General features: G+C 41.8%; 2 long non-coding RNA genes across 2 annotated transcripts; one reads left to right on the top strand and one right to left on the bottom strand.

Moving 5' to 3' along the window:
- Positions 1-1,697: 1,697 nt before the first annotated feature.
- LOC120940219 lies at positions 1,698-5,277 on the bottom strand. The gene is made up of 4 exons (XR_005749404.1): positions 3,291-5,277; positions 3,136-3,199; positions 2,164-2,398; positions 1,698-2,069 (listed from the first exon to the last, which is right to left on the bottom strand). It is a non-coding gene; the product is annotated as an uncharacterized LOC120940219 (long non-coding RNA).
- A 2,821-nt stretch (positions 5,278-8,098) lies between these two features.
- On the top strand, positions 8,099-9,888 carry LOC120940220. The gene is made up of 4 exons (XR_005749405.1): positions 8,099-8,388; positions 8,480-8,543; positions 9,255-9,489; positions 9,584-9,888. It is a non-coding gene; the product is annotated as an uncharacterized LOC120940220 (long non-coding RNA).
- The last annotated feature ends 7,530 nt before the right edge of the window (positions 9,889-17,418 follow it).

Here is a 17,418-nt window from a genome sequence, read left to right on the forward strand (position 1 = left end):
AATATACATGTATCGGTCTAGAAAGGAGTTCAAAGCAATTTCTAAGGCCTCGTACACACGACCGAACATGTCTGCTGAAACTGGTCCGTCGGACCAGTTTCCGCGGACATGTTCGCTCGCGTGTACGGCCGACCGGACAATTTTCCGGCGGATCGGACAGGTTTCCAGCGGACAAATGTTTCTTAGCATGCTAAGAAACATGTCCGCTGGAAGCCTGTCCGTCGGACGTGTTCGGTCGTCTGTACGACTCACCGGACATGTCCGCTTGGCTGAAAGCCCTCGCATGCGTCAAAGTGATTCGACACATGCGTGGAAGCATTGACCTTCCAGGGTCGTGCACGTCGCCGCATCATCGTCGCAGCGACGGCGCGGCCACGTCACCGCGTTTGCTGTCCGCGGGAAATTTGGTCTGATGGTGTGTACAGCCATCAGACCAAAATCCGTCAGCGGATATGTCTGATGAAAACGGTCCGCGGACCGTTTTCATTGGACATGTCCCGTCGTGTGAACGAGGCCTAAGGCTTTGGAACTCCAGTGAACCATGGGGAGAGCCATTATCCACAAATGGAGATCCCTACCCAGGAGTGGCCGGCCTACAAAAATGACTCCAAGAGCATAACGATGACTCATCCAGGAAGTCATAAAAGAACACAAAACAACATCTAAAGGACTGCAGGCCTCACTTGCCTCAGGTAAGATGTTCATGACTCAACAAAAGCCAAAGCCACTGCTGACCAAAAAGAACACAAAGGCTCATCTCACATTTACCAAAACACATCTTGACTATATCCAAGACTTTTAGGCAAATATTCTGTGGACATTTCATAACAAGAACATCATACCAACAGTCAGACATAGTGGTGGTAGCGTGATGGTCTGGGGCTGCGTTGCAGCTTCAGGACCTGGACGACTTACCATAATTGATGGAGCCATGAATTCTGAGCTTTACCAGAAAATCCTAAAAGGAGAATGTCAAGGCCATCAGTTCCTGACCTCAAGCTCAAGTGTACTTGGGTTATGCAGCAGGACATTGACCTATAACACAACAGCAAGTGGCCTAGTCAAAGCCCGGACTTAAATCTAATTGGGATGCCGTATCATGACCTTACACAGGCCGTTCATGCTGGAAAATCCTTCAATGTGGCTGAATTAAAACAATTCTGCAAAGAAGAGTGGGCCAAAATTGCTCCACAGCCGAGGGTGGCAAAACCAGTTATTAGGGGGCAATTACTTTTTCACATAAAGCAGGTTTGGACAGCTTTTTTGCATTAATAAATGAAACCGTCATCATTATCTTTGTGTAATAATACAATTTGTTTGATGATCTGAATCATTTAAGTGTAACAAATATACAAAAAATATATACAAAATCTGAAAGGGGGCAAATACTTTTTCACAGCATTGTATGTGCTACTTTGTGTTGGTCTATCACATAAAATACCAATAAAATACATTTACGTTTTTGGTTGTAACATAACAAAATGTGGAAAATGCCAAGGGGTATGGATACTTTTTCAAGGCACTATATATACAATGTATATATTTGTATATACTATACACAGTGGCAACCAGATTTCAGTTTAAATTATTCCGATTATCTAAAGACGACTGTTGGAGGATTGCTATGAGGTACTGCACTCTGCATCTCTCTCTTCTCCTAAAGGACAGGTAGGCTTATAAAAATAAAGTAAGAAAAAAAGGATAAGGACACAATGGGATGGGGGAAAGTGCTGCTCACCCCTAAATAGATAATAAAGAAAAGGACAGTTTCCCCAGTGGGGTTTTTAGGCAGCAATTGTTGTTGCTTGTTGTGGGAAATTACAAAGACGTACCAATATTTGTAAAAAAGGTAGAAAAGATATTTATTTTAGCAAGTAGAACAAGTTTGATTATAAAACAATGAGCTCTGGTACAATTTAAACATTGAGAACACATACATATGATGATAAAGCATCAAAGTTGCATGACATTGATCAACATGATTGGCTGATCTTTAAGTCAAAATGTTCCTGACGCGTTTCGACCCTTGCATGTGAGTCTTCTTCGGAGGAAAAGGTATATGATGCAAACTATAACAAAAAATAGATATATAATAATAGAATACATAATATATAGTACAGTCTGAGTAAAAATATGTTTTAAAGTGTATAGTTACCAACTCACAGGTTGTGTTTCTCAGTTTTATTTGGACCAGAGTAGAATTAAAGTCCTGAGGATCCCTGATAACTTGTCTCCATACGGGTGGTCTGTACCCCCACACGAGAGTCCTCAGAAATGCCCCTTATGAGTGGCCTACAGGAACTCACAGTGTGAGTGGGAAGGAATCCAAATACAGCCAGGGAGCGTGGGCCGGGCAGGTGGGCAGGGGGCCCAGCAAAGCAAGCTGCCTGAGTGATGCCTATTTAAGAGTTCAAAAATAGAGTGGTATGAGTACCAAATTTAGATATATTTTAAAGTATAAAAATAATAATAAATAAATTGTATCAGTAGATGGCGCTAGACTTGCACATGTACCCCATTATAATAGTATATATGTAAAGACGGATATCTAAAATGCCATATAAAACTTAATTATGTAAGTGCATATGGAAAGTTCAGTGGTGTAAAGGAAGGGGTGATGATGGGAAGGGTAATCGAACTTAATTTCGGTTTGTTATATGAAATACAATACAGATCAAATTAGGATACCAAAAATTATTATATATTGGTATAAAGTGTAGTGAATCAAAACAAAAGTGTATGTATAGGGATGAATTTCTTAGTGAGTGTGAAATGTGTATGTGTGAGTGAATATGTGAGAGACAGGAAAAGTGAAAAAAAAAAAAAAAAAAAAAAAAAAAAAAAAAAAAAAAAAAAATTGTTGGGTAGAAATAAATAAATAAATATTAGAATTAAATAAGTGAGTAGATGGGTGGATGGGGATGTGTGAATATGGTAATGAATGGTAAAGGACACAAACAAAAAAGAAAACGAAAATGCTATAAGTGGGGGCTAGTAGGGTGAAAGGTAGATAAATATGTTAGATAAAAGAGTGCCAGTTAAATTAGTGTAAAAGTGTGCAGCTAGATGATAAAAAAGTGCATTATTAATAAATAGTGTTTTTATAGAGGTTAAATAGAGTTGTAATAAAGTTACCTTGTTTGAATGTATAATAATAAATTGTAGCAACAAATTCCAGAAGAGGCATTAGTAGGCGTATCTGGAGAAAAGAATATGATTCATAAATAATAATGAATCAACAGAAAAAAGTTGTTGCAAGTCTGCAGAGTTTTGGAAGATTGTAGTCTTACCCTCTGTGTGGTGTATCCAGTAAGGTATGGGAATGGGATCACAGGCAGGTGTCAGGTGTACACCTAGTGTGTTTAAGTATGTGCATGTCAGGTGCTTCCACTTAGGTAATCACTCTTAGGCAGCTGATGCCTTGCTTGGAAAATCCCTGTCCAACCTGGTGGACTGCCCCTCCCAAACAGGCTCCTCCAACTGAACCAGGATGCCAGGGTCAGATGACCCTCCCAGCTGTGAGCTCCTCGGCGTCAGAGAAGGGAATTAACCCCAACCCTCTGTTGCGATCGCGAGCGCCGCAGTGACGTCACGTGCGCGCGCACTGCGCGCGCGCACGGGGCGTCCACGGCTCCAGGGAGCGTCGCTGACGCCGTCAGTGGGGAGGAAACACCTCCATCATGGCGCAGTGAGCACCATCTTGTGGAGGAAGAAGAGAACACAGGGCCCTGCGTCTCCCCCTCCCCACTGAGAGACCACAAAGGTAGCAAATTGTAGAGGCACTCAAGAGGGAAAAACCACCCGGTGGAGACATGACAGGGTCCTATAGGAAGAAAAAATATATATTAATAAAGTACTTATTTATAGATATAGAAATAAATTCTGCTGAAAATAAACATTTATGCCCGTCACAGCAGAGATTACATACATGATTATATTACAGTCACAGCATTGATCATGAGCAGTGGATGTCAAAAGATTTATGCATAGACCATATATGCTTATTTTTTGGAGTTTTATCATGAACATCTGGCATTGCCACTGTGGGTGGGTAAGCATATGTTGAATTGTCTAACTATGGACTGTGATACTTAGAGGGGGATATAGGGATATAGAGATGTTCCGAGTGGCTATTTGGAGTTTTTTGGGATAAGAGAAAATATACAAAGTAATAATAATATTGATTGTACCAAATTTTTTTTTTTTTTTTTTATGTATTTGGAACAGAAGCATCCAGATATATGGATATTGGCCATATATTAATTCTGCTAGTGGTGCCATGGACGTGACATGTGTTGGTATTTAGTCAAGAGTATAATATATACATAGAACAATTTTATTGGGTTTTTCCCGAGGTGAAACCCTTTAAAAAGGGGGCGAATGAAAGGGCATCATTCAGGCCTGGTTGCTGAGTAGCCCCCAGCCTGAATATCCATTTCTGTTCGCGCTGTAGTAAGGTTTTATTCCAGTCGCCTCCCCGATCTGGAACAAGAACATGATCGAGGGCGGCAAAACTTACGTGTGGTACACGATAGTTATGAGAGAGGGCAACATGCCTCCCTATGGGGAGGTAAATGTTCCCAATGGTCATACTATACTTGTGTTTGGAGATTCGTTTTTGGAATTCCTGTTTAGTTTTACCTATGTAATAGGCCCCACACTCGCACTCCATGAGATACACCACTCCGCGTGTGCGGCAATTCACAAAATATTTGGGCTTGAAAGTCTCGCCATTTGGGAGGCTAAAGGTTTTTTCTCTTCTTATTAGGTAACAGCATGAGCAGTGTCCACACTGGAAGGTACCAGGTAGGGAACACCGTAGTTTCTCATTTGTAGTATCCTTGAACTCACTAGACACTAAAGAATCCCTAATAGACATGGCCCGCCTATGTATAATGGAGGGATGTGTAGTAATGAAGGGATTAATTTTAGGGTCATCGGTTAAGATTGTCCAGTGTTTCTGTATTATGTCTTTTATCGCTTTGTGTTGCAAAGAGTAGCGGAAGACTGGTCTAGTGGTCTCGGATTTGAAGTCAGTTATAGTTTTCTTTTTCGATAAGAGATCATTTCTTAATTGAGTAGAGGATCGGTTATAGGCCCTGCGCAGGCATTTTCTACTATATCCTCTGGTTAGAAGTCTAGTCTGGAGTTGGTCTGCCTCCTCCCTGAAGAGCGAGTCTGTTGAGCAATTGCGGCGGAGCCGCAAATATTGCCCATAAGGGATGGAACTTTTTAAGGGAATTGGATGGTGGCTGTCAAAGTGTAAGATGGTATTGCCTGCTGTAGCTTTCCAAAACAGAGTACTGCGTAGGTATCTGTCAGGATCAATGAACAATTTCACATCAAGGAAAGTTAAAGTATTTTTGTCATGTATCATAGTGAATGTCAGATTAAAGTCGTTGATGTTCAATGCGTTGAAGAAGGCAAGGAGGTCCTCTTCGGGACCATCCCAGACGATGAAAATGTCATCAATATACCTCCGCCACAGTTTAATGTGGCGGAGGTACACGACGAGGTTATCATCGTCTGGGAGGGATCGCTCCCACTCCCCCAGGTACAGATTGGCGTAGGATGGGGCACAACATGTCCCCATCGCTACGCCTTGCACCTGGAGGTAGTGGGAGCGATCAAAAGAGAAAAAGTTGTGATATAGGATATATCTCAAACCCTTAATCAAAAAATCATTAAAATCAGGAGTAAACATATGTCCACGTGTAAGGACCTCCTCAATAGCACTGAGGCCCTTTTCATGAGGGATGCTGCTATATAATGCTTCCACGTCAATAGAGACGAGGAAAGCTTGATCACACAGCATGCATCCCTCAATGGTTTGCAAAAAATGCATGGTGTCCTTAGTAAAAGAAGGAAGAGATGTGACATAGGGTTGAAGGTGCGCATCTATGACTTGGCTGAGGTTTTCGGAAATCGAACCGATCCCGGAAACTATAGGTCGTCCAGGAATGGGGGTCTTATTTTTGTGAACTTTGGGCAAGCTATAAAAAGTGGCCGTTTTGGGGTGCTTGGTTCTGATGAAATCTCGTAGATCTAGAGAGATAACACCTTGAGAAAAGGCCTGATCAACGAATTTATAGAAATCAATATAGAAACGAGTGATATTGTTTATGGATATTTTACAATACCAGTCATTATTTTTTAAGATAGTTTGGCACATGTCAAGGTAGGTTTGGTTGTCCATCAAGACAACATTTCCCCCTTTGTCTGATTGTTTGATAATAATTTGTTTGTTGTTGCGTAGAGAATCGAGAGCCTTAAATTCTTTTTGACTGAGATTTTTAGGGCGTAAGTGAGTGGTGGCAAGCTTACACATGTCTCGCATTGTTTGTCGCACAAAGGTAAGTATGCTAGGGTTAGTGCCAAGTGGAGGGAATTTTTTAGAGGGAAGTTTGAACATATGGAGGGCATTGTCGGACACCAAAAGAGGTTCCTCCAATAATGTATCTAAATCAATGAGGTCAATTAGATCAACCGTGTTGTTTTCCTCATATAACAGAGTGAGGTCCCTTAATGCCTTAAATTCTCTCATAGAGACACCTGACCAGTCTGTTGTATCTGAATTAATATGTTTAGAATAAAGGTTTCTCAATGTTAGTTTGCGCGCAAAAAGGTGAAGATCAGTAATGGCCTCGAAAAGATCAAAATTGCGTTCGGGGCAAAAAGTGAGACCACGTAAGAGAACTGTTTCCTCATCAGGGGTTAATGGATGGACAATCTTAACCGATGACCCTAAAATTAATCCCTTCATTACTACACATCCCTCCATTATACATAGGCGGGCCATGTCTATTAGGGATTCTTTAGTGTCTAGTGAGTTCAAGGATACTACAAATGAGAAACTACGGTGTTCCCTACCTGGTACCTTCCAGTGTGGACACTGCTCATGCTGTTACCTAATAAGAAGAGAAAAAACCTTTAGCCTCCCAAATGGCGAGACTTTCAAGCCCAAATATTTTGTGAATTGCCGCACACGCGGAGTGGTGTATCTCATGGAGTGCGAGTGTGGGGCCTATTACATAGGTAAAACTAAACAGGAATTCCAAAAACGAATCTCCAAACACAAGTATAGTATGACCATTGGGAACATTTACCTCCCCATAGGGAGGCATGTTGCCCTCTCTCATAACTATCGTGTACCACACGTAAGTTTTGCCGCCCTCGATCATGTTCTTGTTCCAGATCGGGGAGGCGACTGGAATAAAACCTTACTACAGCGCGAACAGAAATGGATATTCAGGCTGGGGGCTACTCAGCAACCAGGCCTGAATGATGCCCTTTCATTCGCCCCCTTTTTAAAGGGTTTCACCTCGGGAAAAACCCAATAAAATTGTTCTATGTATATATTATACTCTTGACTAAATACCAACACATGTCACGTCCATGGCACCACTAGCAGAATTAATATATGGCCAATATCCATATATCTGGATGCTTCTGTTCCAAATACATAAAAAAAAAAAAAAAAAAAATTTGGTACAATCAATATTATTATTACTTTGTATATTTTCTCTTATCCCAAAAAACTCCAAATAGCCACTCGGAACATCTCTATATCCCTATATCCCCCTCTAAGTATCACAGTCCATAGTTAGACAATTCAACATATGCTTACCCACCCACAGTGGCAATGCCAGATGTTCATGATAAAACTCCAAAAAATAAGCATATATGGTCTATGCATAAATCTTTTGACATCCACTGCTCATGATCAATGCTGTGACTGTAATATAATCATGTATGTAATCTCTGCTGTGACGGGCATAAATGTTTATTTTCAGCAGAATTTATTTCTATATCTATAAATAAGTACTTTATTAATATATATTTTTTCTTCCTATAGGACCCTGTCATGTCTCCACCGGGTGGTTTTTCCCTCTTGAGTGCCTCTACAATTTGCTACCTTTGTGGTCTCTCAGTGGGGAGGGGGAGACGCAGGGCCCTGTGTTCTCTTCTTCCTCCACAAGATGGTGCTCACTGCGCCATGATGGAGGTGTTTCCTCCCCACTGACGGCGTCAGCGACGCTCCCTGGAGCCGTGGACGCCCCGTGCGCGCGCACAGTGCGCGCGCACGTGACGTCACTGCGGCGCTCGCGATCGCAACAGAGGGTTGGGGTTAATTCCCTTCTCTGACGCCGAGGAGCTCACAGCTGGGAGGGTCATCTGACCCTGGCATCCTGGTTCAGTTGGAGGAGCCTGTTTGGGAGGGGCAGTCCACCAGGTTGGACAGGGATTTTCCAAGCAAGGCATCAGCTGCCTAAGAGTGATTACCTAAGTGGAAGCACCTGACATGCACATACTTAAACACACTAGGTGTACACCTGACACCTGCCTGTGATCCCATTCCCATACCTTACTGGATACACCACACAGAGGGTAAGACTACAATCTTCCAAAACTCTGCAGACTTGCAACAACTTTTTTCTGTTGATTCATTATTATTTATGAATCATATTCTTTTCTCCAGATACGCCTACTAATGCCTCTTCTGGAATTTGTTGCTACAATTTATTATTATACATTCAAACAAGGTAACTTTATTACAACTCTATTTAACCTCTATAAAAACACTATTTATTAATAATGCACTTTTTTATCATCTAGCTGCACACTTTTACACTAATTTAACTGGCACTCTTTTATCTAACATATTTATCTACCTTTCACCCTACTAGCCCCCACTTATAGCATTTTCGTTTTCTTTTTTGTTTGTGTCCTTTACCATTCATTACCATATTCACACATCCCCATCCACCCATCTACTCACTTATTTAATTCTAATATTTTTTTTTTTTTTTCTACCCAACAATTTTTTTTTTTTTTTTTTCACTTTTCCTGTCTCTCACATATTCACTCACACATACACATTTCACACTCACTAAGAAATTCATCCCTATACATACACTTTTGTTTTGATTCACTACACTTTATACCAATATATAATAATTTTTGGTATCCTAATTTGATCTGTATTGTATTTCATATAACAAACCGAAATTAAGTTCGATTACCCTTCCCATCATCACCCCTTCCTTTACACCACTGAACTTTCCATATGCACTTACATAATTAAGTTTTATATGGCATTTTAGATATCCGTCTTTACATATATACTATTATAATGGGGTACATGTGCAAGTCTAGCGCCATCTACTGATACAATTTATTTATTATTATTTTTATACTTTAAAATATATCTAAATTTGGTACTCATACCACTCTATTTTTGAACTCTTAAATAGGCATCACTCAGGCAGCTTGCTTTGCTGGGCCCCCTGCCCACCTGCCCGGCCCACGCTCCCTGGCTGTATTTGGATTCCTTCCCACTCACACTGTGAGTTCCTGTAGGCCACTCATAAGGGGCATTTCTGAGGACTCTCGTGTGGGGGTACAGACCACCCGTATGGAGACAAGTTATCAGGGATCCTCAGGACTTTAATTCTACTCTGGTCCAAATAAAACTGAGAAACACAACCTGTGAGTTGGTAACTATACACTTTAAAACATATTTTTACTCAGACTGTACTATATATTATGTATTCTATTATTATATATCTATTTTTTGTTATAGTTTGCATCATATACCTTTTCCTCCGAAGAAGACTCACATGCAAGGGTCGAAACGCGTCAGGAACATTTTGACTTAAAGATCAGCCAATCATGTTGATCAATGTCATGCAACTTTGATGCTTTATCATCATATGTATGTGTTCTCAATGTTTAAATTGTACCAGAGCTCATTGTTTTATAATCAAACTTGTTCTACTTGCTAAAATAAATATCTTTTCTACCTTTTTTACAAATATTGGTACGTCTTTGTAATTTCCCACAACAAGCAACAACAATTGCTGCCTAAAAACCCCACTGGGGAAACTGTCCTTTTCTTTATTATAAAAATAAAGTAATTACTCATTTCATGAAATCCCACTTGACTGACTAGAGTGAAGTGAAAATTGGTTGATTTATTACTTCCCTATATATACAGTATACTGTATATACTTCTGTACTGCTTTGTTAAATAGGCAAATGGTTTATTCTAAAAAAAACACCATAATTTCTTAGTTTAAAGGGTCATGCTAACCACATTTTTGGTGAATGCTGGAGAATTAGACAATACCTGCCAGTACCTTTTGGCAGTACATTACAGAAATTTTATTTTGGTTGTTTCTCTAGTGCCAAATCCCCAAATCATGGCTGATGTAATACAGTGTTTTTGATACTTGCTAGCTGGGCTCGGTCAGGCTGGGGAAGAGACCTGATTCACAGGTGATGATGGTAGTGACTGCAAAGTATTTTGGAGTCACTACCATGATCACCTGTGAATCAGATCTCTTCCCCAGCCTGACCGCTGAGTTCCTTGGAATTTAAACAAGCGCATGTGATCACTAATATCTGAGATCCACTATTTCTGGTAAGAGGCGGTGAAGGAATTAGTCTGAACACCTTGTTTATCTGGATCACATTAGGAATATTGATATATCACAATAGTTTCCATATCACAGAATTGGGTGTTGATTTTGCTAACTCTTCCCATAAAATTTTGTTTTTTGGGCTTATTTATGGACACAATTTTCTTTCAAAGGCAATTTTTCCTTTTCTCACATGTTGTTTATGAAATATTTTGTATACGTTTATTTATGTATAGTCAAAGCATCACCTTTTCCATAGTTTTTATTATTATTATTATTATTATTAAGTTTGGCATTACATTAGCACACCTATTTTTAATTATGTCTATGGAGCCGTCTAGTTTAAGTTCATGGACCTAATGTAGTCAGGTAAAGGTAACACTGCGCTTACTAATGCATGCAACATGAACATAATTCCTGGAGTTCTTCTTTAACACTTTTTTTTTGTCTAAAAGACTAGGCATGACAAGGGGTTCTACATTCTCTGCCCGATTGCAATACCTGTTGCAGTAAGAAACTTAAAGAGGAGTTCCACCCAAAAATGGAACTTCCTCTTAACCCACTCCTCTCCCCCTTACATGCCACATTTGGCATGTAATTTTTTTTTTGGGGGGGGGGGGGGAGTGGGGGCTTCAGGAGAAGGGGACTTCCTGTCCCACTTCCTCCTTCCGCCGAGGGGCTGCAAAGGCGATACGTCATATCGCCTTTTGGCAGCCCCTCCCCGTAGGTGATGTCCAATTAAACAGCGCAGCGCCGGGCCGCACGCGCATGCAAAGCCGAAAGCTGTCACGGCCGGGTGCCCACAGTGACAATGAAGACGCCGGCCGGGGAGGGGGGAGAGGAGCGGACCCCCGGCCGGCGCGTCGCTGGAACGCTGGAGCAGGTAAGTGTCAGTTTATTAAAAGCCAGCAGCTACACTTTTTGGAGCTGCTGACTTTTAATAAACTTAAAAATGGGTGGAAAACCCCTTTAAGGCATCATGTACACAGCATACATTCCGGTGTAGCCGATCAGGGCAGCACATACTGTATATCCCTGTACACAAAGACCATTTGGATGTGCATATATCAGCGTATCAGACCTGTCTGATTTTGACAGGCTGTCGGCTGCAAGCTGTAAGCAGCACTTGTGACTCCTGGGCAGAGAATTACGCTCAAATGTACGCTGTATGGCTCTCTTGTGGCCGCTTGCATGTACCCAGAAAGGAAGGAGACAAAACTGGGAGTGCACAAAATTTATAAGGCCCTATTTACATCTGATTTACATCTGTGTGTTGAAAAGTCCTGCTTTCTGCATCTTTATTGGCATGTCCAGCAAAACATGTTATATAGAGTAACATTTAAAACACGCATACAAAGAGCCACACCTAAAACGTGCAAATGTTAATGGGGCAAAGAAGGTAGCCGGCATACGCAACAGTTATCACCTAAAACATCCCTTCAAAACAGACTGACCCTTAGGCTGCATTCATAATAAGCATTTTGTAAATCACACGCACAAAAGCAGCCCATTGTATTCAGTGGGATGCCCTACGTGTGAAAAAAACATGGCAATGTTACTCATGCACCCCTTATGCCTCGTACACACGATTGTTTTTTCCGGCGGTCAAAGGTCCGCCGGGAAAACCGAGAACCTGCTTGGTTGCTTTTACCCATGTACAAACGGCTGTTTTTTCCATCATGAAAACTGCCATGACAGCTTTGGTCGGGAAAACCGGCGTGTATGCCCCCTCACAGTGTTTTCCATAGGAAAACTGATGAGCAAAAGAGAATTGCGGCGGGAAAAAAGATAACAAGTTCTCATTTTTTTTGCCCGCAGTTTTCCTGTCAGGAAAACTGCTATGGAGCATACACACAGCCAGTTTTCCCGACCAAATGCAAACATGGCAGTTTTCCCGTCTGGAAAAATGGTCGTGTGTACGAGGCATTAGAGTGTCAAGCTTTGTGCTTAAAACACGTGTCTTTGCTGCATTTCGGGTGCCATTAACAATGAATGGCAACACAAGTATGACAAATGTTTTTAATACATTTAGTAAATGTACGAGAAATCAAGCAGTTTTGCGTGCACTCATGAAACACTGAAGTGTGAATGAGGCCTTTAACAGCCTACATATAGTACTTTACATGTTAACACCATTTACAATACATTGCACAAAAATAGATAGGTGACACTGATGAGTACTGATTGTTGGCACTGATGGGCACTGATAGGTGACACTGATGAGGGGGCAATGATGTGCACTACTAAAGAGCATTGATTGGCAGCACTGGTGGGACTGCACAGATATTCAAGACACTGATTATCAGTGCCAATGTCCCTTTAACACAAACCTGGTATCATCGCTCCTTCTCTCCTCACGCTATCAGCGTGAGGAAAGAAAAGCCAATAACCAGCTTGTGTTTACATCCGTGATCAACTGTCATTGGACACAGCTGATCACGTGGTAAAGGGCCACTGTGATCGGCCCTTTACCCCCGATGTGTGATAAGCTGAGTGCGAGCTAACACAGAGCGCACCCCCCTGCGGCGATCACAGAAGGACATCTATGGACACACTGCCGGCAAAGTAAGCTTGCGTTGTAGCCGTCTTTCAGCGATAACTCGGGTGGAAAGGCATTAAAGAAGAACTTCAGTCTCTTTTAGCTCCTGCCCTGTGGTACCTGCTAGAGGGATGTTCAGCTTCTGTGGGAATACCACAGGTATGGGGCCATACATTGGTCCAAGCTGGACCAAGTAACTATGTAAAAATTGCCATACCTGGAATTTAGGTTACAATTTGCAAAGTAATTTGTTGTCATTGTATCACATGACTTGCATGGTAACTGAACAGGAAAAAAAGGTGTCCATATCCTTTCAATGGCAGGCCTACACTCCTTCTCATAATTAAAATTGCAAATGAAAAAATAAAGGTTTAAAATAATTACTTAAATTTCAAAAAGGGCTGGTCGCCTATTTTATTTATTGTCCTTTGTCACAGGGCCAGAATGTGAGGTACAACCTCCACAATAAGGTTAATCAACAGAAATTTGAAAGCAGTCAGTCACATAAGGATCATGTGTTGAATGAGGAGAGATATTGCTTCCGTCTCAGCTGGCTCTTCAGAGTTAACATTGCATTCCTTCCTTTCTTTAGACCCAGAAAGAAGCACGTGTAGGTAATGGTACCACTTTTCATGCCTTGCAACTGTCACTGGTTCCTTGCAAAGAGACATTTATTCCCTGACATTAATAGAAGGATATGTGCTGCTGACCACAGCAAGCAACCAGCTGCTGGACTGTTAACTGAACTCAGGAAATTCCAGAGACGTATCGGTTGCTGTCGGTAACAATTTTCCTAAACTAGTACCTGCAGTACAATTGTATAGAAATGCCCTCAACAACCGAAGCTCTGCTTCTAACAAGCTCCACAATGAGAAATCACCTTTCTGCTGTAGTCTGTTTTTTTAAATTACCGTATACCAAAAAAAAAAAAATGCCTATGCAGATAAGGAGCATCTGTAGATGTATACAAACTGTGCAGCTCTGACTGAAGTTGAATAATGCCCTTGCTATAGGTGTAGACCTTTTGCATACCCGCAACTCCTGAAACCTGACTGGAATACTCCCAGGATGTTGCTAAGTGAGGCTTATTTGTTACTGCTCACCTTCACCATCAAAGGAGTGAGCTCTCATATGCTGAGTTTAGAGCGAATGCATTAGGGGAGAGAAAGAGTATGTGAGGGGGTTTGAATCAGAGAAAAATCTCACTCCTGTGATGGTGGAGGTGAGCAATAATGACTAGGCCTCACTTAGACACCTTTCACACTGAGGCGCTTTTCAGGCATTTTAGCGCTAAAAATAACACATGTAAAGCGCCTCTCAAGCTACCCCAGTGTGAAAGCCCGAGTGGGCGGTGCGCTTACAGGACGGTAAAAAAAAGTCTGCCCTGCCCAATGAAATGAATGGGCAGTGCTGCCAAAGCACCTGCAGAGTGCTTCAGGAACACTGCAAAACGGGCTCTAGCAACCCTTTCTTCAGCCGCTTGCGGGGGTTAAAAACGCTAAAAGCTATAACAGTGGTAAAGAGACGCTAAAACTAGCGGCGCTTTATCGCTAACGCCCGACCCGCCCCAGTGTGAAAGGGGTCTTAGCAATGTCCTAGCAACATATCCTGGTAGTATTCAAACAGGCTTTGGATTGTTATGCAAATGGCCTACACCTATATCAAGGCATTATTAGTCAACTTTAGTCAGAGCTGCACAGTTGTTTTTATCCATTGAGATCTGGTTCAGACTTATGCATTTTTTTTGTGCATTTTCAGTTTTGCAGAAACACACTACAGTCCATTTAACATGGTTTCCTATGGATGTAGTTCACATCTGTGCATTTTATGGAAAGGGCAAGGGATTTTTTTTCATTTTTTTGGTTCCATATACTTCAATGGGTATTGAAAAATACAAAATGCACCTGGAATATGTAAACTGCAACCTGCATAGGTGTGAATCAGGCCTCAGAGACCATCACAATCTCCTGTCATGCGAATTGGATGCGGGGAAACCCAGCCTTAAAGGGGTTGTAAAGGTTCGTTTTTTATTTTCCAAATAGGTTCCTTTAACCACTTAAGCCCCGGACCAATATGCTGCCTAAAGACCCAAGGGGTTTTTAAAGTTCGGGACTGCGTTGCTTTAACAGACAATTGCGCGGTCATGCGACGTGGCTCCCAAACAAAATTGGCGTCCTTTTTTCCCCACAAATAGAGCTTTCTTTTGGTGGTATTTGATGACCTCTGCGGGTTTTTATTTTTTGCGCTATAAACAAAAATAGAGCGACAATTTTGAAAAAAATGCAATATTTTTTACTTTTTGCTATAATAAATATCCTCAAAAACATATATATATAAAAAAAAAATTCCCTCAGTTTAGGCCGATACGTATTCTTCTACCTATTTTTGGTAAAAAAAAAAAATCGCAATAATAGTTTATCGGTTGGTTTGCGCAAAATTTATAGCGTTTACAAAATAGGGGATAGTTTTATTGCATTTTTATTTTTTTTATTTTTTTTACTACTAATGGCGGCGATCAGCGATTTTTTTCGTGACTGCGACATTATGGCGGACACTTCGGACAATTTTGACACATTTTTGGGACCATTGTCATTTTCACAGCAAAAAATGCATTTAAATTGCATTCTTTATTGTGAAAATGACAGTTGCAGTTTGGGAGTTAAACACAGGGGGCGCTGTAACATTTAGTGTTCACTTAGTGTGTGTTTACTACTGTAGGGGGGTGTGGCTGTAGGACTGACGTCATCAATCGAGTCTCCCTATAAAAAGGATCACTCGATCGATGCGCCGCCATAGTGAAGCACGGGGAAGCCGTGTTTACACACGGCTCTCCCCGTTCTTCAGCTCCGGGGAGCGATCGCGACGGAGCGGCTAAAAACAAATAGCCGCGCCGTCTTCCCGAATCGCTCCCCGAGGCTTACCGACCGCCGCATGTAGCGGGGGGGGGTCCCGATCGGACCCCCCACCCACGTCAAGCAGAGCACGTACAGGTACGTACATGTGCCTGTCCGTGCCATTCTGCTGACGTATATCTACATGAGGAGGTCGGCAAGTGGTTAAGCTAGTGCATTGTTGGTTCACATACCTTTTGCTTCCATTTCCCTTCTAAATGTTTTTTTCTTTGTTTTCTTTGTCTGAATTTCTCACTTCCTGTTCCTCCTCAGTAAGCTGTTCTGGCTGACTAACCACCGCTCGGATGATGGTGGCAAGTTTACTGAGGAGGAACAGGAAGTGAGAAATTCAGAAAAAGAAAAAAATAATTAGAAGGGAAATCGCAGGAAAGGGTAAGTGAACCAACAATGCACTAGCTTAAAGGAACCCATTTAGAAAATAAAAAAATAACCTTTACAACCCCTTTAAACAGCATGTTGGAAACCAATGCCTAGATGCAGTTTTTTGTTAGCAGAAAAACACTACTGCCGTGTTTAACCCCTTCCTGCCAGCTGTACACTTATGAAGCAGCACAGAGGTGGGCTTTATTTGGTGCTACCATATATATGCATCATTGTTGTTTTCTGTCAGGTGCATGATCAATCACGTCACCCGCCCCAGCACTGCGACTGCACGGTCACTGACAGCTCCCAGCCACAGAGTAGCAATTGAGAGATGATAGCACAGGCTCCCGATCACATGAGCACCATGATAAACAATAATAGTGGTAACATGACTGGCCATACACATGTATGTGCAGAGGTAGGCCTTATTCTGTGCTGCCACATACATGCATTGCAGTTTTCTGTTAAAAGCATGTTAAATTGCGTACCCCCAGCACTGTGACCATGCTGTCACTTACAGCTCCCAGTCACAGAGTAACGATCAGAAGCTGATAGGATGGGCTCACAGTGGTCACATGATCAGGAAGCCAATGAAATGCCTCAGGTGTTAGGCCTCATGTACACTGCTGCTGGTAAATGGACATCTAGGAGCAGTTGGGCATTTTTTTCAACTGCTCCTGAACTCTCCTCTGTGTCATCTTATCAGTACATGTACACTGGGTCGTTTATAGTCATTTCTAGGCAGTTGAGTTTAAAAGGCTTTTTCTGGAACCCCCAAAAAATGCATTCAGAAGCTGTGTTTAGAGGCATTTCAAGCAACAAACGTGGCTAAACGCGGCAACTCACGTTTAGCAGTGTTTCGTTTACAGACGGTTTTCATTTTAACCCAAAAGAAAAAAAAAAAAACACAAACATGGCTAAACGGACGTCTTTTGACGCCGGTTTCTAGCTGTCAAGTTAAATAGTTTTGGAGAGGTTGAACAACATCCCGTGTACATGAAGCCTAAAGGTAACATACTACTTTTGCCATTAAAGGGGTTAAAAGCAACTGTCAAAACTACATTATTACCTCTAAGGCCCCGTACACACGACCAAACATGTATGCTGAAACTGGTCCGCGGGCCAGTTTCAGCATACATGTTCGGTCGTGTGTAGGCGCGAGCGGGCCGAATTCCAGCAAACA

Source organism: Rana temporaria, chromosome 5 (assembly GCF_905171775.1).
Source record: "Rana temporaria chromosome 5, aRanTem1.1, whole genome shotgun sequence".
Taxonomy (NCBI): domain Eukaryota; kingdom Metazoa; phylum Chordata; class Amphibia; order Anura; family Ranidae; genus Rana; species Rana temporaria.